General features: G+C 42.2%; 1 long non-coding RNA gene across 2 annotated transcripts; it reads left to right on the top strand.

Moving 5' to 3' along the window:
• The first annotated feature begins 68 nt into the window (after positions 1-68).
• LOC116712994 (uncharacterized) lies at positions 69-22071 on the top strand. 2 transcript variants are annotated; one of them, XR_004337756.1, is made up of 3 exons: positions 69-168; positions 3611-3748; positions 22045-22071. It is a non-coding gene; the product is annotated as an uncharacterized LOC116712994 (long non-coding RNA). The 2 variants fall into 2 exon arrangements; XR_004337754.1 differs by lacking the exon at positions 22045-22071 and adding an exon at positions 4487-4592.
• Positions 22072-22714: the final 643 nt, after the last annotated feature.

The following is a 22714-nucleotide window of genomic DNA, read 5'->3' as shown; positions in this document are numbered from 1 at the left end:
TGAGCCTTAAGACTTCCTGGAACTCCACTGTCGCTCCTCTCGCTGCCCCACCCTCCTCCCTGTCCAGTCCAGGTATGAAGTTCCCCTCATACCAGGACGCAGGTCCAATGTATCACAGTCTGTTGTGCAGATGTCCGTCTTCAACTATTAGGAGCATTTGAACAAACTGTAAGTTTGCTTTGTTTCCTACATGAACTTTGTCTTCTTTTGAATAATAATCTAAAGGATTATTAGATTATTAACTGAAATCAAGCAACACTATGAACATCTGATGATTGTGAAATTTAGATAAGAAGAACTCTGTTGACCCACTCAAAGTTTCATGGCTTTAGATAATTTGTCTAAAATCTAAAAATGTGGTTCTTACACAGAGGAATGTCCTTGATATTGAGTAAAAACCACATTTTAACCTCCAACCAAAAATCTTGGACTCTGTGAGAAAACATATTTTTTTAAAGACTCTGCTGTTGCACTAAACGTACAAAGGTCCAATTGAAAACTGAACCGTATCATAAGACGTTCTGCAGATATTTAAATGTTATGGGTCATCTTGACTTGTTTCTGTCCCTTTAAGAATGAAGGTCCAGTTGATAAATGTAGAGAGAGATTAAAGCAGAACTTGTGATATTTCTCTGTCAGATATTTCTCCTCCCTGTTGTTTATGGCAGCTGCTGTCCAGAAAGCAGATTTAAATAACAGCTGAACACCTGAAGGTGTGTTGAATCAGGCTAGAAACTATAAAAGCTTTAAACTTCTTCAGATTCAACATTTTAGATTGGAACACAAAGAACAGATACAGTATGTCCAGATGCAGTTGAGGCAGGTGATGTCAGTCACATTGAGTCTTATACATCCACCAGTAAAACCATTATTATTTTAAACAGTCAGACTTAAAGATTGATTTCTTCCTGAAAGTGATCAGTTTGTTGTTAAAGTGTCGACCCATGAGGGGAGAATATTGAATTAGGATTCTTTTTCTAAATGAAGTTTGAGGAGGTGAAAAAAACTTAATGAAAACATTTTGTTTTCCTTAAGTTAATACACTGCCTGGCCAAAAAAAAAAGTCGCCACCTGGATTTAACTAAGCAAATAGGTACAAGCCTCCTATTGGATAAGTACTGCATAGGCGATTATCTTTCAGCTGGCAACAAGTTATTTAACCCCAGCTGATGCAATGAGTAACTCCTCATTTCTTAAACAACCATGGCAAAAGACACATCCTGTGGTCGTGGAAAAGACGTTAGTCTGTTTAAGAAGGGTCAAATCATTGGCATGCATCAAGCAGAGAAAACATCTAAGGAGATTGCAGAAACTACTAGAATTGGGTTAAGAACTGTCCAGCGCATCATTAAAAACTGGAAGGATGGTGGGGAACCATCGTCTTCCAGGAAGAAATGTGGTCGGAAAAAAATCCTGAATGATCGCGATCGGCGATTACTTAAACGTTTGGTCAAATCAAATCGAAGAAAAACAACAGCAGAACTCAGGAGTATGTTTAATTGTGAACGGAAAAGCATTTCCACACGCACAATGCGAAGGGAACTCAAGGGGTTGGGATTGAACAGCTGTGTAGCCGTAAGAAAACCTCTAATCAGTAAGGCTAACCAGAAAAAAAGGCTTCAGTTTGCTAGGGAGCATAAAGATTGGACTCTGGAGGAATGGAAGAGGGTCATGTGGTCTGATGAGTCCAGATTTACCCTGTTCCAGAGTGATGGGCGCATCAGGGTAAGAAGAGAGGCAGGTGAAGTGATGCACCTATCATGCCTAGTGCCTACTGTACAAGCCTGTGGGGGCAGTGCTATGATCTGGGGTTGCTGCAGTTGGTCAGGTCTAGGTTCAGCAACATTGTGTGCCCAAAGAATGAGGTCAGCTGACTACCTGAATATACTGAATGACCAGGTTATTCCATCAATGGATTTTGTCTTCCCAAATGGAACGGGCATATTCCAAGATGACAATGCCAGGATTCATGGGGCTCACATTGTGAAAGAGTGGTTCAGGGAGCATGAGACATCTTTTTCACACATGGATTGGCCACCACAGAGTCCAGACCTTAACCCCATTGAGAATCTTTGGGATGTGCTGGAGAAGGCTTTGCGCAGTGGTCAGACTCTCCCATCATCAATACAAGATCTTGGTGAAAGATTAATGCAACACTGGATGGAAATAAATCTTGTGACACTGCAGAAGCTTATTGAAACAATGCCACAGCGAATGTGGGCTGTCATCAAAGCTAAAGGTGGTCCAACAAAATATTAGAGAGTGTGACCATTTTTTGGTGGCAACTTTTTTTTTTGCCAGGCAGTGTATTTCAGACAAATGTGACCAAGGAAGGGATTGACATGGAGAAATGGATCTGTTAGGGCCTTCTTCTTCAGACTAAACTAACCGATCAGATCTAGTGAGATCTGTTTGAAGTAGATGCAGAGATTTGCTTTCAGATATGTTCTCCACTTCAACATGTTCAGGTCTTCCTTCAAATACAACTCTGAGGAACTCTTCATACAAAGTGTTTCACTGCAGCTTCACCTCCAACTGATGAACCAGAGGAGTCTGTGCATGTGTCAACATGAAGCCGTTCACTTGGATTGATGCTGAAAGAACTTGATGCTCTGGACTCACTGAATGTCAAAAATAGTGAACAGAACCATCAATCAGTTAGTTCATTAAAATGTTTTCATCCACATCCTGCTCTTATCATCTGATACCACTTTATTTTTGTTGGACTTTGGAATTAAAAGTTGCTGTCGCCTCAGAATCCAGTTCAATAAAATCCACCATTTACTGCTCTTCCTTTCTGATCCAATCTGAATATTGTTAACTTTGATCTTTATTACCCTTCTAAAGTTGTTTTGTTAGATAAGATGGATAAAAACCTTTCTAGTCTGTCCCAAAGGTGACAGAAATTCTTTTATACCAGCACTCAGCGTTAAAAACACTCATTATAACCCACCCTTTATGCAAAAAAACAAATAAATTAAAACATTAAGATAATGCAACTATGCTGCCTTGTTTAACATGTTTTTTGCAGAGGGGATGAGGGATTTTTTTGTAAATGATTTTCCTGGCTAGGAGAGCTTTATTACACCTCCCAGAGAGGAGAAGCTGGAAAAAACACTGAAGGGAATGTGACTGGTCATCTGAGTGACTACCTGGTTAATGACATGGGATATTATTTTTGTTTTTGTTTCTTTTTAATGAAACTGTGCCAGATGGAGATATTAAATATGAGAATGGCCTAAGAAAACTGTTATTGTACCACTGCCCGTACAACACAGCTTCTCAATTTTGATAACATTTAGGATGACAGTATGAGAAAGATATTCTGTGAAAAACAGAGTTCCTCTGCCTGATTGATACGATGGTCCTCGCCCACTGTGCTCAATGAAAACATAGCCAAGACCAGAATACAATGCTGTGTAAAAAGGCCCTAAAATGAGTCAGAGACTGTTGACCTGGTTGTTCGCCCCTTTCAGTAGGGTTGAGTTTGAGAGGTGGTTACAGTCTTTGACAGGAAATAGAAAGTCAAGAGAAACTGATATTTTTAGCACATACTGTATGTGAAGGATGATTAGAGGTGATGTGCACATAATTTGTGTTTCCTCTTCAGGTGAAGGTACAAAGTGTGTGTGAACTGATGTGGATGTGAAATCAGCAGCATGGTTCAGTGTGAGGACACAGAGGAGGGAGTCCTTCCCTCTAAAACCACTCTGTGTGGGGAAGATGAGAGCCAGACCAAAGGTCACAGGTGAGGTCACCACCTCTAAGTGTCCACAGCCCTTTTCACACTGCGTTCACACAATAAATGTGAAGATCAGTAGATGATCACTGAATGACTGTTTCTTATTATAAATCATATTTGATCAGACATTAAGGAGCCTTATTTAGTTGCAGTTTGTCGCTACCAGAGCAGCTTTAATTTTAGTATATATCATGTCATTAAATCAAACTGTCAACCATCACATTATAGTTTAATAAGTTATCATGATTACAATTGAAACAATGGCACTGACCAGGTGGAAATAACAAACTCTTTGATTCCACCACAGTAGGTTACAAACAGCACCAACACTAGATGAAGCTCCATCTGTTCCTCATTAAACAGTGACAATGAAAAGGTTGAATGATTATTCTCCATCGAAGAGCTCAACACTGACATCATCAAATTGTCACGGTTATGAACCTGGAACTGGACCGGAACCAGAGCTGAGCTATCTGTCCATGGAGAGTAACAGATTGGAGGAAGGTTCATCCAGTTTTAAAGAAAGATGTTCAGCCAACAAGATGTATATTTTTAAATAAACCTGGATGATATATAAGATGGCATGTCACTAAATATATTACATGTGTTTCAGAAGCAGATAATCACTTTTTCTCATATTTTAGATGTAATTTTTTTAGGCAGAATCTTATTTTACAGGCATTGTTTGAGCATGTAATTGGAATTGATTTTCATTGAAAAGTATAAATAATATTTTTCGATCAGGATCCATCAAAGACTCAATCCTGAACCTGAACCCAGCTGTGTGTCCTTTAAAAGTGAATGGTCCAAGGATCTTCCTGTTAAATTTAAAGCAGCCCACCCTTCATCAACTCAGAGGTAATCTATATCTCACAACATATGAAATCTGCATCTGCTTTTTTTTCACAACTGTGTAGTTTTTATTGAACTAAATATTTTTCACATAACGTTTAACAAGTCAAAGTTTATTTTACTTTTATGGTATTATCTCAATTATAACAAAAACTACAATAAACTGTACTATACACAAATGTGTTGTTATGAAACAAATTTACTAGAGTGACGATATCTAAATTAGAGCCATTATTGATCAGGCACTTATAACAACTTCTACTAATTAGAGGTAAATCAGTTTTGATTTCACCTCAGTATGTTACAAACACAATACCAAAACTTAACAACAGACCAACATTGAATGATAAGGTTTCAAATAAACCTGGATAAAAGGCATGTTGTCTGTAAAATTAAATATGAATTTATTTCCCAGGCAAAAAAATATATACTTCAGATGTTGGATTTGAGGTAGCTATGTATTTTACCAGTATTGTTAAAACAATATATTGTTTAGAATATTGAATTGAATGTCAGTGAAGGGTTTTCAATTATATTTTTTCTTTCAGGAATCGTCAGAGACTCAATCCTGAACCTGAACCCAGTTGTGTATCATGTAAGACTGACTGGTCCAAAGATCTTCCTGTTAAATTTAAACCAGCCCAACTTTCAGAAACAGACAGGTGAGCTGTATGTCTCAAAATATATGAAATCTGTGGAATGGTCTGCTTTATTGTCACACATCTACTAATTTGTTACTAGATGCTAAAAGCTCTGACAAATACCTGAAGTCTGATATGCCACATCCTGTTTGTTTATAGTTTATATTTCAGAATTACACTATTTTCATTGTGTTGAGATTTAAGTCCCTTTTTCCTGATTATCTCAAAACCTGAAAATATGAGAACATTTTTATTTTCATTAGTGTCATTAGGATGCTGTAGACTTACAGATGTTTCTCACAACTGGTCTAATTCAGAGCTGTTTTAATTGGTATATCCTAATTTGGACTGGTTATCGTTATCATCAGACACACTCAAGAAAATCTATGATCTTCTTCATTTAGAGCAGATTGTTCTCTATTAAGATGTAAATAAGCATGAAGGAAATCGTAGTCAGAAAATTAACTGAGAAATTGTTTTAAAAACAAATCCTCACAATTTATATTTTTTAATTCTTTTTTTGAAGCAGCTTTTTTATTTACAAGCATTGTTTGAACATACAAATACTTCAAGTATTAAAATTGAAGTTCACCGAAAGATTTTAAATGTGAGGATTTTTTCCCGTCAGGATCCATCAGAGACCTGAACCTGAACCCAGTTGTGTGTCATTTAAGAGTGACTGGTCCAAAGATCTTCCTGTTAAATTTAAACCAGCCCAACTTTCAGAAACAGACAGGTGAGCTTTATGTTACAAAAGATTTTAAATCTGCATCTGCTTTTTTCAGATTTGTTCAGTATTTTTAGGCCCGAGCAGCAAAGCGCTGCGAAGGCCTATTGTTTCTGTACTGTTTATTAGGCCCGAGCAGCAAAGCGCTGCGAAGGCCTATTGTATCTGTACTGTTTTATTATTATTCTGCCCCCCTCTTCGTGTGCCTTTTTGGGGGCTTTATCATATTCAAAAACTCACCAAACTTGGCGGTCGCGACTAGAAAAATTAAAAATTTTGAATTTTAAGGTCGTCGCAAAAATCGCTAAAAAAATTGCTCAACGGCGGCAACTAGCAATTTTCTGTTGACACAATGGTATGAACGTACTTCATCGTAGAGACATGAAATTTGGCACACTTGTAGAGCTCACCAAAAGACTCAGAACTTACATTTAATGTTATAAGCCAACTATCACAGGAAGTCGGCCATTTTGTATTGAAAGTCCATTTTTTACCTCGATTTTGACGTTTACAGCCTTCGTATTTGATCGAACTCCTCCTAGGGATTTTGATTGATCGGCTTCAAACTTGGTCAGTCTGATCATAAGGCATGTTTGATTTAAAGTTATCAAATTGGTGAGTTTTGGAGCATGTTGAAGGGGGGTTAGCAGGGGTCAAAGTTCACCTACTCGCCATGAAACACGAAACTCTTATATTTCCTATATAAAAACACATAGAGGGATCAAACTTTCAGTGATTGATCGTCATCGGGTGCCCTACAATAACCTATGGTCAAATGATGACATCACTTAGGCCACGCCCCCTGAGAACAGGAAGTGTCATGTTTTACTGTGAACGGTCGCTATCTTAGCCCTTTGACCTAATCAACATGAAACTGTGTCCAGAGACAGAAGACATGTTGGTGTGTTGAGTAATCCAACCCCGACCGGCTGCGATGAAGCAGGTGGGCGTGGCGGCGTTGCGAACGCCATCGAATTTCGTTTGGCTCTGAATTCCACAATTTCGGGCCCAGCTGCTCCAAACTCACTAGGATGGATCCTTATCCACCCACCGACAGGAATTCATAACAAAATTTGGTGGGCGTGGCCTAATTTCTCTATAGCGACCCCTAGAGTATTTTAAATGAACAGCCCCAAGCCATGCTTTAACCTAGAATTACGAAACTTGGTACACATGTGTATCTTGTCAGGACGTACAAAAAAGTCTCTTAGAGCCATGGTCGAAACCCAACAGGAAGTCGGCCATTTTGTATTGAAGGTCCATTTTGGACCTCGACTTTGACGTTTACAGCCTTTGCATTTGATCGAACTCCTCCTAGGGATTTCGATTGATCGGCTTCAAACTCGGTCAGTCTGATCATAAGGCATGTCTGATTTAAAGTTATCAAATTGGTGACTGTCTGAGATTGCTGAAGGGGGGTCACCAGGGGTCAAAGTTCACCTACTCGCCATGAAACACGAAACTCTTATATATCCTGCACAGAAACTCACAGAGACACCAAACTTTCAATTATTGATCATCAATAGGTGTCCTAAAATACCCTGTGGTGAAATTATGACATCGCTTAGGCCACGCCCCCTGAGAACAGGAAGTGTCATGTTTTACTGTGAACGGTCGCTATCTTAGCCCTTTGACCTCATCAACATGAAACTGTGTCCAGAGACAGAAGACATGTTGGTGTGTTGTGGATCCAAGCCCTGACCGGCTGCGATGAAGCAGCTGGGTGTGGCGGCGTGGCGAAGTGACCTGTAACGCCGATGCCATACGTTTGCTTCTAGATTCCACATGTTTCGACCGAGCTGCACCAAACTTGGCCTGACTCATCCTGGTGTGATACCTGACAATGCTATGTCATCATATTATGACATCATCTAAGCCCCGCCCCCTCAGAATGAATTAGAGAGATCTTCTGTGTAATTACATAATAAACAGTCCATGTTCGTTGTTTGTAGGGCAATGCTGCCCTCTGCTGCCCACTGAAATAGTTTCATTATTTCAGTAATTCGACACCAGAGGGCAGCATTGCCCTACGGAATGACAGTTCAATGTTGAATTAAAGAGGAAAAAATTAAATAATTTGTAATTCTAACACAAAAACTGACAGAGACACCAAACCTTCAGTTATTGATCATTATCTTGTGTCCAATAATATCCAATGGTTAAATGATGACATCACGTAGGCCACGCCCCCTGACAACAGGAAGTCTTGTATTTTACTGTGAACGGTCGATAGCTTCTGCACCAAACTTTGCACGAGTGACCCTGGTGGGATCCCTGACGACCCTATGTCATCATATTATGACGTCATCTAAGCCCCGCCCCCTCAGAATGAATTAGAGAGATCTTCTGTGTAATTACATAATAAACAGTCCATGTTCGTTGTTTGTAGGGCAATGCTGCCCTCTGCTGCCCACTGAAATAGTTTCATTATTTCAGTAATTCGACACCAGAGGGCAGCATTGCCCTACGGAATGACAGTTCAATGTTGAATTAAAGAGGAAAAAATTAAATAATTTGTAATTCTAACACAAAAACTGACAGAGACACCAAACCTTCAGTTATTGATCATTATCTTGTGTCCAATAATATCCAATGGTTAAATGATGACATCACATAGGCCACGCCCCCTGACAACAGGAAGTCTTGTATTTTACTGTGAACGGTCGATAGCTTCTGCACCAAACTTTGCACGAGTGACCCTGGTGGGATCCCTGACGACCCTATGTCATCATATTATGACGTCATCTAAGCCCCGCCCCCTCACAATGAATTAGAGAGATCTTCTGTGTAATTACATAATAAACAGTCCATGTTTGTTGTTTGTAGGGCAATGCTGCCCTCTGCTGCCCACTGAAATAGTTTCATTATTTCAGTAATTCGACACCAGAGGGCAGCATTGCCCTACGGAATGACAGTTCAATGTTGAATTAAAGAGGAAAAAATTAAATAATTTGTAATTCTAACACAAAAACTGACAGAGACACCAAACCTTCAGTTATTGATCATTATCTTGTGTCCAATAATATCCAATGGTTAAATGATGACATCACGTAGGCCACGCCCCCTGACAACAGGAAGTCTTGTATTTTACTGTGAACGGTCGATACCTTCTGCACCAAACTTTGCACGAGTGACCCTGGTGGGATCCCTGACGACCCTGTGTCATCATATTATGACGTCATCTAAGCCCCGCCCCCTCAGAACAGGAAGTGTCTTTTTTTTCCTTGGAAAGCTCTGTTTATGGCTCTTTTGACCTAATCAAGGTAATTCGGATGATGAGCTCTGTCAATGCTCGCTTCTGGCTGAACCGTGTGGGCGTGGCCAAATGGCGAATATCAGTCCCTCGCCATATTCATACGTTTGGCTCTAATTCACACATAGATCATCCGATTGGCGCCAATCTGGATATGTATGACCTTTGTTCACCTCTAAAGAGCCCGACGAGTTTGAAATGTAATTTGGCTCCACTGCGCCCCCTAAGTTAATACATGGGCTGTATCTCCTCGACGCATCGACCGATCTGCACCAGATTTTTTGACAGTCGTCGGGGAGCGCTGCCGAACGCATTCACGCGTGTCGCCTGGTGGATGGGTGTGGAAAATGCGCGACAGCTTCTGCGGTGGCTAGCGGGCGGCGGTGCTGGAAACTGCGGCGGAGCTTCTGCGGTGGGGAGTTGGCTGCGGCTCTGGAAATCGTGCGAGAGCTTCTGCGGTGGCCGGAACCCCCGCGGTGGTCAATAGGCCGGAGCGGCGCTTGCTGCGAGGGCCGCCCGAGGCTGCTTGCAGCTTTAATTAGGCCCGAGCAGCAAAGCGCTGCGAAGGCCTATTGTATCTGTACTGTTTATTATTAGGCCCGAGCAGCAAAGCGCTGCGAAGGCCTATTGTATCTGTACTGTTTATTATTATTATTCTTCCCACCTCTTCGTGTGCCTTTTTGGGGGCTTTATCATATTCAAAAACTCACCAAACTTGGCGGTCGCAACTAGAAAAATTAAAAATTTTGAATTTTAAGGTTGTTGCAAAAATCGCAAAAAAAATTGCTCAACGGCGGCAACTAGCAATTTTCTGTTAACACAATGGTATGAACGTACTTCATCGTAGAGACATGAAATTTGGCACACTTGTAGAGCTCACCAAAAGACTCAGAACTTACATTTAATGTTATTAGCCAACTATCACAGGAAGTCAGCCATTTTGTCTTGAACGTCCATTTTTTTCCTCGATTTTGACGTTTACAGCCTTCGTATTTGATCGAACTCCTCCTAGGGATTTCGATTGATCGACTTCAAACTCGGTCAGTCTGATCATAAGGCATGTTTGATTTAAAGTTATCAAATTGGTGAGTTTTGGAGCATGTTGAAGGGGGGTTAGCAGGGGTCAAAGTTCACCTACTCGCCATGAAACACGAAACTCTTATATTTCCTATATAAAAACACATAGAGGGACCAAACTTTCAGTGATTGATCGTCATCGGGTGCCCTACAATACCCTATGGTCAAATGATGACATCACTTAGGCCACGCCCCCTGAGAACAGGAAGTGTCATGTTTTACTGTGAACGGTCGCTATCTTAGCCCTTTGACCTAATCAACATGAAACTGTGTCCAGAGACAGAAGACATGTTGGTGTGTTGTGGATTCCAACCCCGACCGGCTGCGATGAAGCAGGTGGGCGTGGCGGCGTTGCGAACGCCGTCGAATTTCGTTTGGCTCTGAATTCCACAATTTCGGGCCCAGCTGCTCCAAACTCACTAGGATGGATCCTTATCCACCCACCGACAGGAATTCATAACAAAATTTGGTGGGCGTGGCCTAATTTATCTATTGCGCCCCCTAGAGTATTTTAAATGAACAGCCCCAAGCCATGCTTTAACCTAGAATTACGAAACTTGGTACATATGTGTATCTTGTCAGGACGTACAAAAAAGTCTCTTAGAGCCATGGTCGAAACCCAACAGGAAGTCGGCCATTTTGTGTTGAAGGTCCATTTTGGACCTCGAGTTTGACGTTTACAGCCTTCGTATTTGATCGAACTCCTCCTAGGGATTTCGATTGATCGGCTTCAAACTCGGTCAGTCTGATCATAAGGCATGTTTGATTTAAAGTTATCAAATTGGTGACTGTATGAGCTTGCTGAAGGGGGGTTACCAGGGGTCAAAGTTCACCTACTCGCCATGAAACACCAAACTCTTATATATCCTGCACAGAAACTCACAGAGACACCAAACTTTCAGTGATTGGTCGTCATCGGGTGTCCTAAAATACCCTGTGGTGAAATGATGACATCACTTAGGCCACGCCCCCTGAGAACAGGAAGTGTCATGTTTTACTGTGAACGGTCGCTATCTTAGCCCTTTGACCTAATCAACATGAAACTGTGTCCAGAGACAGAAGATATGTTGGTGTGTTGTGGATCCAAGCCCTGACCAGCTGCGATGAAGCAGCTGGGTGTGGCGGCGTGGCGAAGTGACCTGTAACGCCGATGCCATACGTTTGCTTCTAGATTCCACATGTTTCGACCGAGCTGCACCAAACTTGGCCTGACTCATCCTGGTGTCATGCCTGACAATGCTATGTCATCATATTATGACGTCATCTAAGCCCCGCCCCCTCAGAATGAATTAGAGAGATCTTCTGTGTAATTACATAATAAACAGTCCATGTTCGTTGTTTGTAGGGCAATGCTGCCCTCTGCTGCCCACTGAAATAGTTTCATTATTTCAGTAATTCGACACCAGAGGGCAGCATTGCCCTACGGAATGACAGTTCAATGTTGTAATGGAGGAAAAAATTAAATAATTTGTAATTCTAACACAAAAACTCACAGAGACACCAAACGTTCAGTGATTGATCATAATCGAGTGTCCAATAATATCCAATGGTCAAATGATGACATCACTTAGGCCACGCCCCCTGAGAACAGGAAGTGTCATGTTTTACTGTGAACGGTCGCTATCTTAGCCCTTTGACCTAATCAACATGAAACTGTGTCCAGAGACCGAAGACATGTTGGTGTGTTGTGGATCCAAGCCCTGACCGGCTGCGATGAAGCAGCTGGGTGTGGCGGCGTGGCGAAGTGACCTGTAACGCCGATGCCATACGTTTGCTTCTAGATTCCACATGTTTCGACCGAGCTGCACCAAACTTGGCTTGAGTGATGCTGGTGTGATGTCTGAAAATTCTATGTCATCAGATTATGACGTCATCTAAGCCCCGCCCCCTCAGAACAGGAAGTGCTATTTTTTTCCTTGGAAACTTTCATCTATGGCTCTCTTGACCTAATCAAGGTGATTCTGTGTTGGATGACAGATAGGAAGTTGGTCTCGCTTGCTTTAAAGTGCCAAGAGTTTTCAATGGCGGCAACGCCGTTCGTATACGTTTGCCTCTACATTCCACATATTTTGACCGAGCTGCATCAAACTTGGCCTGAGTGATCCTGGAGGCTTGCCCGTCAATCCTACGTCATCACATTATGACGTCATCTAAGCCCCGCCCCCTCGGAACCGGAAGTGCCGTTTTTTTCCTTGGAAAGCTCTGTTTATGGCTCTCTTGACCTAATCAAGGTGATTCTGTGTTGGATGACAGATAGGAAGTTGGTCTCGCTTGCTTTAAAGTGCCAAGAGTTTTCAATGGCGGCAACGCCGTTCGTATACGTTTGCCTCTACATTCCACATATTTTGACCGAGCTGCATCAAACTTGGCCTGAGTGATCCTGGAGGCTTGCCCGTCAATCCTACGTCATCACATTATGACGTCATCTAAGCCCCGCCCCCTCGGAACCGGAAGTGCCGTTTTTTTCCTTGGAAAGCTCTTTTTATGGCTCTCTTGACCTAATCAAGGTGATTCTGTGTTGGATGACAGATAGGAAGTTGGTCTCGCTTGCTTTAAAGTGCCAAGAGTTTTCAATGGCGGCAACGCCGTTCGTATACGTTTGCCTCTACATTCCACATATTTTGACCGAGCTGCATCAAACTTGGCCTGAGTGATCCTGGAGGCTTGCCCGTCGATCCTACGTCATCACATTATGACGTCATCTAAGCCCCGCCCCCTCGGAACCGGAAGTGCCGTTTTTTTCCTTGGAAAGCTCCGTTTATGGCTCTCTTGACCTAATCAAGATGATTCGGATGATGAGCTCTGTCATTGCTCGCTGCTGGCTGAACCGTGTGGGCGTGGCCAAATGGCGAATATCAGTCCCTCGCCATATTCATACGTTTGGCTCTAATTCAAGCATGGATCATCCGATTGGCTCCAAACTGGATATGTATGACCTTTGTTCACCTCTAAAGAGCCCAACGGGATTGAGATGTAATTTGGCTCCACTGCGCCCCCTAAGTTAATACATCGGCTGTATCTCCTCGATGCATCGACCGATCTGCACCAGATTTTTTGACAGTCGTCGGGGAGCGCCGCCGAACGCATTCACGCGTGTCGCCCGGTGGACGGGCATGGAAAATGCGCGACAGCTTCTGCGGCGGCTAGCGGGCGGCGGTGCTGGAAACTGCGGCAGAGCTTCTGCGGTGGGGAGTTGGCTGCGGCTCTGGAAATCGTGCGAGAGCTTCTGCGGTGGCTGGAACCCCCACGGTGGCCAATAGGCCGGAGCGGCGCTTGCTGCGAGGGCCGCCCGAGGCTGCTTGCAGCTTTAATTATTATTACGATTCTTCCCACCTCTTCGTGTGCCTTTTTGGGGGCTTTATCATATTCAAAAACTCACCAAACTTGGCGGTCGCAACTAGAAAATTTAAAAATTTTGAATTTTAAGGTCGTCGCAAAAATCGCAAAAAAAATTGCTGAACGGCGGCAACTAGCAATTTTCTGTTGACACAATGGTATGAACGTACTTCATCGTAGAGACATGAAATTTGGTACACTTGTAGAGCTCACCAAAAGACTCAGAACTTACATTTAATGTTATAAGCCAACTATCACAGAAAGTCGGCCATTTTGTATTGAACGTCCATTTTTTACCTCGATTTTGACGTTTACAGCCTTCGTATTTGATCGAACTCCTCCTAGGGATTTCGATTGATCGACTTCAAACTCGGTCAGTCTGATCATAAGGCATGTTTGATTTAAAGTTATCAAATTGGTGAGTTTTGGAGCATGTTGAAGGGGGGTTAGCAGGGGTCAAAGTTCACCTACTCGCCATGAAACACGAAACTCTTATATTTCCTATATAAAAACACATAGAGGGACCAAACTTTCATTGATTGATCGGCATCGGGTGCCCTACAATACCCTATGGTGAAATGATGACATCACTTAGGCCACGCCCCCTGAGAACAGGAAGTGTCATGTTTTACTGTGAACGGTCGCTATCTTAGCCCTTTGACCTAATCAACATGAAACTGTGTCCAGAGACAGAAGACATGTTGGTGTGTTGTGGATTCCAACCCCGACCGGCTTTGACATAGCAGGTGGGCGTGGCGGCGTGGCGAAGTGACCTGTAACGCCGTTGCCATACGTTTGGCTCTGAATTCCACAATTTCGGGCCCAGCTGCTCCAAACTCACTAGGATGGATCCTTATCCACCCACCGACAGGAATTCATAACAAAATGTGGTGGGCGTGGCCTAATTTCTCTATAGCGACCCCTAGAGTATTTTAAATGAACAGCCCTAAGCCATGCTTAAACCTAGAATTACGAAACTTGGTACACATGTGTATCTTGTCGGGACGTACAAAAAAGTCTCTTAGAGCCATGCTCTAAACCCAACAGGAAGTCGGCCATTTTAGATTGAATTTCATTTGACCTCGATTTTGACGTTCACAGCATTCGTATTTGATCGAACTCCTCCTAGGGATTTCGATTGATCGGCTTCAAACTCGGTCAGTCTGATCATAAGGCATGTCTGATTTAAAGTTATCAAATTGGTGACTGTCTGAGATTGCTGAAGGGGGGTTACCAGGGGTCAAAGTTCACCTACTCGCCATGAAACACGAAACTCTTATATATCCTGCACAGAAACTCACAGAGACACCAAACTTTCAGTTATTGATCATCAATAGGTGTCCTAAAATACCCTGTGGTGAAATGATGACATCACTTAGGCCACGCCCCCTGAGAACAGGAAATGTCATGTTTTACTGTGAACGGTCGCTATCTTAGCCCTTTGACCTCATCAACATGAAACTGTGTCCAGAGACAGAAGACATGTTGGTGTGTTGTGGATTCAAGCCCTGACCGGCTTTGAGATAGCAGCTGGGTGCGGCGGCATGGCGAAGTGACCTGTAACGCCGATGCCATACGTTTGCTTCTAGATTCCACATGTTTCGACCGAGCTGCACCAAACTTGGCTTGAGTGATGCTGGTGTGATACCTGAAAATTCTATGTCATCAGATTATGACGTCATCTAAGCCCCGCCCCCTCAGAACAGGAAGTGCTATTTTTTTCCTTGGAAATTTTCATCTATGGCTCTCTTGACCTAATCAAGGTGATTCTGTGTTGGATGACAGATAGGAAGTTGGTCTCGCTTGCTTTAAAGTGCCAAGAGTTTTCAATGGCGGCAACGCCGTTCGTATACGTTTGCCTCTACATTCCACATATTTTGACCGAGCTGCATCAAACTTGGCCTGAGTGATCCTGGAGGCTTGCCCGTCGATCCTACGTCATCACATTATGACGTCATCTAAGCCCCGCCCCCTCGGAACCGGAAGTGCCGTTTTTTTCCTTGGAAAGCTCTGTTTATGGCTCTCTTGACCTAATCAAGATGATTCGGATGATAAACTCTGTCAATGCTCACTGCTGGCTGAACCGTGTGGGCGTGGCCAAATGGCGAATATCAGTCCCTCGCCATATACATACGTTTGGCTCTAATTCACACATGGATCATCCGATTGGCGCCAAACTGGATATGTATGACCTTTGTTCTGCTCTAAAGAGCCCAACGGGTTTGAGATGTAATTTGACTCCACTGCGCCCCCTAAGTTAATACATCGGCTGTATCTCCTCGACACATCGACCGATCTGCACCAGATTTTTTGACAGTGGTCGGGGAGCGCTGCCGAACGCATTCACGCATGTCGCCTGGTGGACGGGCGTGGAAAATGCGCGACAGCCTCTGCGGTGGCTAGCGGGCGGCGGTGCTGGAAACTGCGGCAGAGCTTCTGCGGTGGGGAGTTGGCTGCGGCTCTGGAAATCGTGCGAGAGCTTCTGCGGTGGCTGGAACCCCCGCGGTGGCCAATAGGCCGGAGCGGCGCTTGCTGCGAGGGCCGCCCGAGGCTGCTCGCAGCTTTAATTATTATTATTCTGCCCCCCTCTTCGTGCGCCTTTTTGGGGGCTTTATCATATTCAAAAACTCACCAAACTTGGCGGAAGCGACTAGGCGGTTTAAAAATTTTGAATTTTAAGGTCGACGCAAAAATCGCAAAAAAAATTGCTCAACGGCGGCAACTAGCAATTTTCAAAAGACCCATTGCTATTCACTTACTTCAACGTAGAGACTTGAAATTCGGTACAGTTGTAGAGCTCACTAAGACGCTCAGAATTTACAAGTAATGTCATAGTGCAAGTATCGCAGGAAGTCGGCCATTTTGTATTGAAGGTCCATTTTGGACCTCGATTTTGACGTTTACAGCCTTCGTATTTGATCGAACTCCTCCTAGGGATTTCGATTGATCGGCTTCAAACTCGGTCAGTCTGATCATAAGGCATGTCTGATTTAAAGTTATCAAATTGGTGAGTTTTGGAGCATGTTGAAGGGGGGTTAGCAGGGGTCAAAGTTCACCTACACGCCATGAAACAAAAACCTCTTATATTTCCTATACAAAAACACATAGAGGGACCAAACTTTCAGTGATTGATCGACATCAGGTGTCCTAAAATACCCTGCAGTGAAATTTTTTTTTTATGTAGGCCACGCCCCCTGAGAGCAGGAAGTGTAATGTTTTACTGTGAACGGTCGCTATCTTAGCCCTTTGACCTAATCAACATGAAACTGTGTCCAGAGACAGAAGACATGTTGGTGTGTTGTGGATTCCAACCCCGACCGGCTGCGATGAAGCAGGTGGGCGTGGCGGCGTTGCGAACGCCATCGAATTTCGTTTGGCTCTGAATTCCACAGTTTCGGGGTGAGCTGCTCCAAACTCACTAGGATGGATCCTTATCCATCCCCGAACAGGAATCCATAGCGATATTTGGTGGGCGTGGCCTAATTTTTCTATAGCGACCCCTAGAGTATTTTAAATGAACAGCCCCAGGCCATGCTTTATCCTAGAATTACAAAACTTGGTACACATGTGTATCTTGTCAGGACGTACAAAAAAGTCTCTTGGAGCCATGCTCTAAACCCAACAGGAAGTCGGCCATTTTGTATTGAAGGTCCATTTTGGACCTCGAGTTTGACGTTTACAGCCTTTGCATTTGATCGAACTCCTCCTAGGGATTTCGATTGATCGGCTTCAAACTCGTTCAGTCTGATCATAAGGCATGTCTGATTTAAAGTTATCAAATTGGTGACTGTATGAGCTTGCTGAAGGGGGGTTAGCAGGGGTCAAAGTTCACCTACTCGCCATGAAACACGAAACTCTTATATTTCCTATATAAAAACACATAGAGGGACCAACCGTTCAGTCATTGATCATCATCGGGTGTCCTAAAATACCCTGTGGTGAAATTATTTTTTTAAGTAGGCCACGCCCCCTGAGAACAGGAAGTGTCATGTTCTACTGTGAACGGTCGCTATCTTAGCCCTTTGACCTAATCAACATGAAACTGTGTCCAGAGACAGAAGACATGTTGGTGTGTTGTGGATTCCAACCCCGACCGGCTGCGATGAAGCAGGTGGGCGTGGCGGCGTTGCGAACGCCATCGAATTTCGTTTGGCCCTGAATTCCACAGTTTCGGGGTGAGCTGCTCCAAACTCACTAGGATGGATCCTTATCCATCCCCGAACAGGAATCCATAGCGATATTTGGTGGGCGTGGCCTAATTTTTCTACATTGCCCCATAGGATATTTTAAAAAATCAGCCCCAAGACATGCTTTGACTTAGAATTACGAAACTTGGTACACATGTGTATCTTGTCAGGACGTACAAAAAAGTCTCTTAGAGCCATGCTCTAAACCCAACAGGAAGTCGGCCATTTTAGATTGAAGTTCATTTGACCTCGATTTTGACGTTTACAGCCTTCGTATTTGATCGAACTCCTCCTAGGGATTTCGATTGATCGACTTCAAACTTGGTCAGTCTGATCATAAGGCATGTTTAATTTAAAGTTATGAAATTGGTGAGTTTTGGAGCATGTTGAAGGGGGGTTAGCAAGGCTCAAAGATCCCCTGTGATTGATTGTGTAATATGTTACACAGTCAATTACAAAGGGGATTATTTTGTCATGTGTAGGGCAATGCTGCCCTCTGGTGTCGAATTACTGAAATAATGAAACTATTTCAGTAATTTCAGTAATTCGACACCAGAGGGCAGCATTGCCCTACGGAATGACAGTTCAATGTTGAATTAAATAGGAAAAAATTAAATAATTTGTAATTCTAACACAAAAACTCACAGAGACACCAAAGTTTGAGTTATTGATCATCCTGGGGTGTAGAATAATATCCAATGGTCAAATGATGACATCACGTAGGCCACGCCCTCTGACAACAGGAAGTCTTGTATTTTACTGTGAACGGTCGATAGCTTCTGCACCAAACTTTGCACGAGTGACCCTGGTGGGATCCTTGACGACCCTATGTCATCATATTATGACGTCATCTAAGCCCCGCCCCCTCGGAACCGGAAGTGCCGTTTTTTTCCTTGGAAAGCTCCGTTTATGGCTCTCTTGACCTAATCAAGATGATTCGGATGATAAGCTCTGTCAATGCTCGCTGCTGGCTGAACCGTGTGGGCGTGGCCAAACGGCGAATATCAGTCCCTCGCCATATGCATACGTTTGGCTCTTATTCACGCATAGATCATCCGATTGACGCCAAACTGGATATGTATGACCTTTGTTCTGCTCTAAAGAGCCCAACGGGTTTGAGATGTAATTTGACTCCACTGCGCCCCCTAAGTTAATACATCGGCCGTATCTCCTCGACGCATCGACCGATCTGCACCAGATTTTTCGACAGTCGTCGGGGAGCGCCGCCGAACGCATTCACGCCTGTCGCCCGGTGGACGGGCGGGGAAAATGCGCGACAGCTTCTGCGGCGGCTAGCGGGAGGCGAGGCTGGAAACTGCGGCGGAGCTTCCGCGGTGGGGAGCGGGCTGCGGCTCTGGAAAACGCGCGAGAGCTTCTGCGGTGGCCGGAACCCCCGCGGTGGCCAATAGGCCGGAGCGGCGCTTGCTGCGAGGGCCGCCCGAGGCTGCTTGCAGCTTTAATTTACTTTGTTCTTTTCACATAATTGTATGGTCTACTGTACTCTCACACATCTGCACATTTTTAGCATTAAGTGCTAAAAGCTTTGACACAAACCTCAAGTCTGACATGCAACATATTGTTTTCTTGTTTGTTTTTAGTTCATATTTAAAATTTACACTATTTTTATTGTGTTGGGATTTAGCTCTCTTTTTTCAGATCTTTCTTTCAAAATCTGAAAATGAGAATATTTTTGGTTATATTGATTATGTTAGTGTCTGCTCTAGACTTACAGATATTTAAGTCTGTAAATATCTGACAGACTCAGAGCTGAGTTATGAAACTCAGAGCTGTTTTAATTGGGATGTTTTTATTGGTACTGGTTACCTTTATCATCAGACACCTTCACAGAAATCTATTATCTTCATTTAGTGCAGATTGCTCTCTATCAAGATGTAAATAAACCTTAGTAAGATACAAAGGGAAATTGTTGTCAGCTAAATTAATTGAGAATTTACTTTAAAAACAAATCAGCTCAATTTATGTTTTAGCAGAGGTGTGACCAAGTCACTGTGTTGCAAGTCTCAAGTAAGTCTCAAGTCTCTGTCCTCAAGTCCGAGTCAAGTCTCAAGTAAAGACAGGCAAAAGTCGAGTCAAGTCTCAAGTCAGGAACCTTTCATTTCAAGTCATTTCGAGTCGTTTTTATTTTCTTTTTTTTTAATATAATTTGCAATTATACATAAAATTCAAATATTAGACCATTTGTTCTTTTTAAAATATGTATTTGAGGTTCATTTGTGATCCTCTTATTCATCTGGTATTCTTCAAATCTGTCAGAAGTAAACAGATGTCAGAAAATAAATTACCGCCTTTCATGAATTACATTTGACTTCAGTTTACTCCTTCTATTCATAAATAAACATCAACACTACAACAATCATAGTTTTCAAAAAATGAAATAAGTATAAATGAAGTTATCACAAGTAAACTCAGGAAGGTCTGGTGCATTTATTTTTCTGCTTTTATTTCTAAGTATGTTAGTTTCAGTCCTCCGTAAATATGGGACAGATATTCTAAACACAAAATTTATTTGGGACAGTCACTGTATTTGGTCTTTTTTTTTTTTTCCCAGCGAAGCTATACTACTTGGAAATGGGTTCTGTGCGACATGTGACAGTCACGCCGGTCAGTGCATTAAGTCAAAAACAGTTGACTTAATGCACTGACTGCAGTAAACAATATATTGTCAATATAATTTTCCAACGTAGATGTCTTCAAATACACCAACCATCCTTAGATGATACTAGACCCGGCTCATCATCATGATGGGACAGAGAGACTCTGTTCCCTGTGTTCAGGTCCAGAATCTGCTTTCTGTTCCGGAGCCCCGCTCACTATCCACCGGCTTCCTGAGCTAACACGGTGCACATTATTTGTGGAGGCATTTGAAGGACCGGATTTATGGTAAATCATCACCAATTTAACCCGGAGTACACATGCTAACACGAAGTTAGCTAAAGTCAACTATCTTACAGCAAAAGAAAAGTGCCACCTACCGATCTTTGTGAAGCTTCAAATGCCGGACAAAGTTGGACGTCGTGGCATCTCCATCCGATATTCTCTTCTTGCATGTTTTACAAGTTGCAGTTCGTTTTTTAGTCGAAAGTTCATAACCTACGTAGCCAAAAGAAATTACTCGCGGAAGCATATTCTAGCGGTTATTTCGTATTTCGTTCCCTGAGCTCTGCAGCTTTGCCGCGTTTTTTTAAACGTCCAAATCCTGTTAATTTGATTGGTTGTGCTGCAGCTACGTACACACACATACATAAGGAGAGAGGAAAAACATAGTGACGGTCTGCGCATATTGATACGGAATGAGTGACATTAATTAATGACGCCACTTTATAAATAATGTGTTTTAAATTTTAAGACTTTGAGTAAAAAATATCAAGTCTTTTCAAGTAAACAGCTTCAAGTCGAGTCAAGTCCCAAGTCAATGGCATGAAAGTCAAAGTCAAGTCCGAGTCTTTGAGCATTTTTTCAAGTCAAGTCTCAAGTCGTGATTTTAACGACTCGAGTCTGACTCGAGTCCAAGTCATGTGACTCGAGTCCCCACCTCTGTGTTTTAGATTCTATTTTTGAAGCAGCTTCTTAATTTACAAGCATTGGTTGGACATACAATTATTAAATTATATAATAATTATTGAGTATTAAAATTTAATTTCACTTTCAATTTCAAGATTTTAAATGAGAAGATTTTTTTTCTGTCAGTATTCTGCCCTCATGATGTGTTGCTCTTACAAAGCTAGACAGCTAGCTAACACTTGAAAATAATCCAGTCCTTGATAGTGTTTTTTTTTGTTTGTTTTTTTGTTTTGTTTTGTTTTTTTGTTTTATTTTGCAACTCTTTTCTGGTTTGTTTTTTCTTTTGTAAAACTGTAACAATGCACAAAAATACACATCAACCACAGACAAAATGCAGAAAACAACTAGACTACTGCAAACAAATGACTCCCAATTATCACCAATTAGCTAACGATGTAGCTTTAAATTTTTGTTGGGAAACATAAAACATTTCTTATAAAATATTACACAATACTGAAATGATAATTAATAAAATAAACTTACAGACAAATAGTGTCCAAAGAACAAACATGCCTGAAGGACAGTCGATAGCATGTGTACAGCTGGACGAGTTCTGCTGACACTATGTGTCAGTAAGGCTCTATAGTTTAACTTACAATTTACCATTGGAAAACTAAACAAAACATAATGATGGAGTCAGTAGTCAGGATCCATCAGAGACTTGAACCTAAACCCAGCTGTGTGTCCTTTAAGAGTGACTGGTCCAAGGATCTTCCTGTTAAATTTAAACCAGACCAACCTTTAAAAACAGACAGGTGAGCTGAATCTAACTGTAGCTAACTGTAGCTAACTGTAGCTGCTGTAGCTGTGTAAACCGAGTCAGTCTGAAATGTTTTTACTCCAACATGTGTTAATGTGAGTTCATCTCTTTTCCCCCTATATGTCCAACTGTAAAACAGTTTGAGTTGAGTGTTCCCCCTAAACATGTGAAATGTGGAATGGAAAATGGGTAACACTTTATTTGACGGGTTGTGAATAAGACTGTCATGACACCGTCATGAACATGAATAAGTCTTCATGAAAATTTATGACTGTTGTCATAAAGTGTCAAATTTGGTAAATCATGACACTTTTAATACAAAGTTGACATTATTCAAAATGTCTGTTATGACAACTTAACATTAACCAAGAATTCATGAATTCATGACATAAATTTGCTATAAAAGTATTACTGATTAAACTATTAAAAATTAAAAATTATGTAGCTTTATGTTATTAAAGCTAAAGTTAATTCCTGGTGTATTCACCCATCCTGGAGTGTGTATGTCGCTCCATCCTATCTCAGTGTTTTTTTCTGTGTGGACAATGAATAGTTGT

This window comes from Xiphophorus hellerii, chromosome 22 (genome assembly GCF_003331165.1).
Source record: "Xiphophorus hellerii strain 12219 chromosome 22, Xiphophorus_hellerii-4.1, whole genome shotgun sequence".
NCBI lineage: Eukaryota > Metazoa > Chordata > Actinopteri > Cyprinodontiformes > Poeciliidae > Xiphophorus > Xiphophorus hellerii.
The sequence above is the reverse complement of the archived record's forward strand: the minus strand, read 5'-3'. Positions and strand labels throughout refer to the sequence as shown.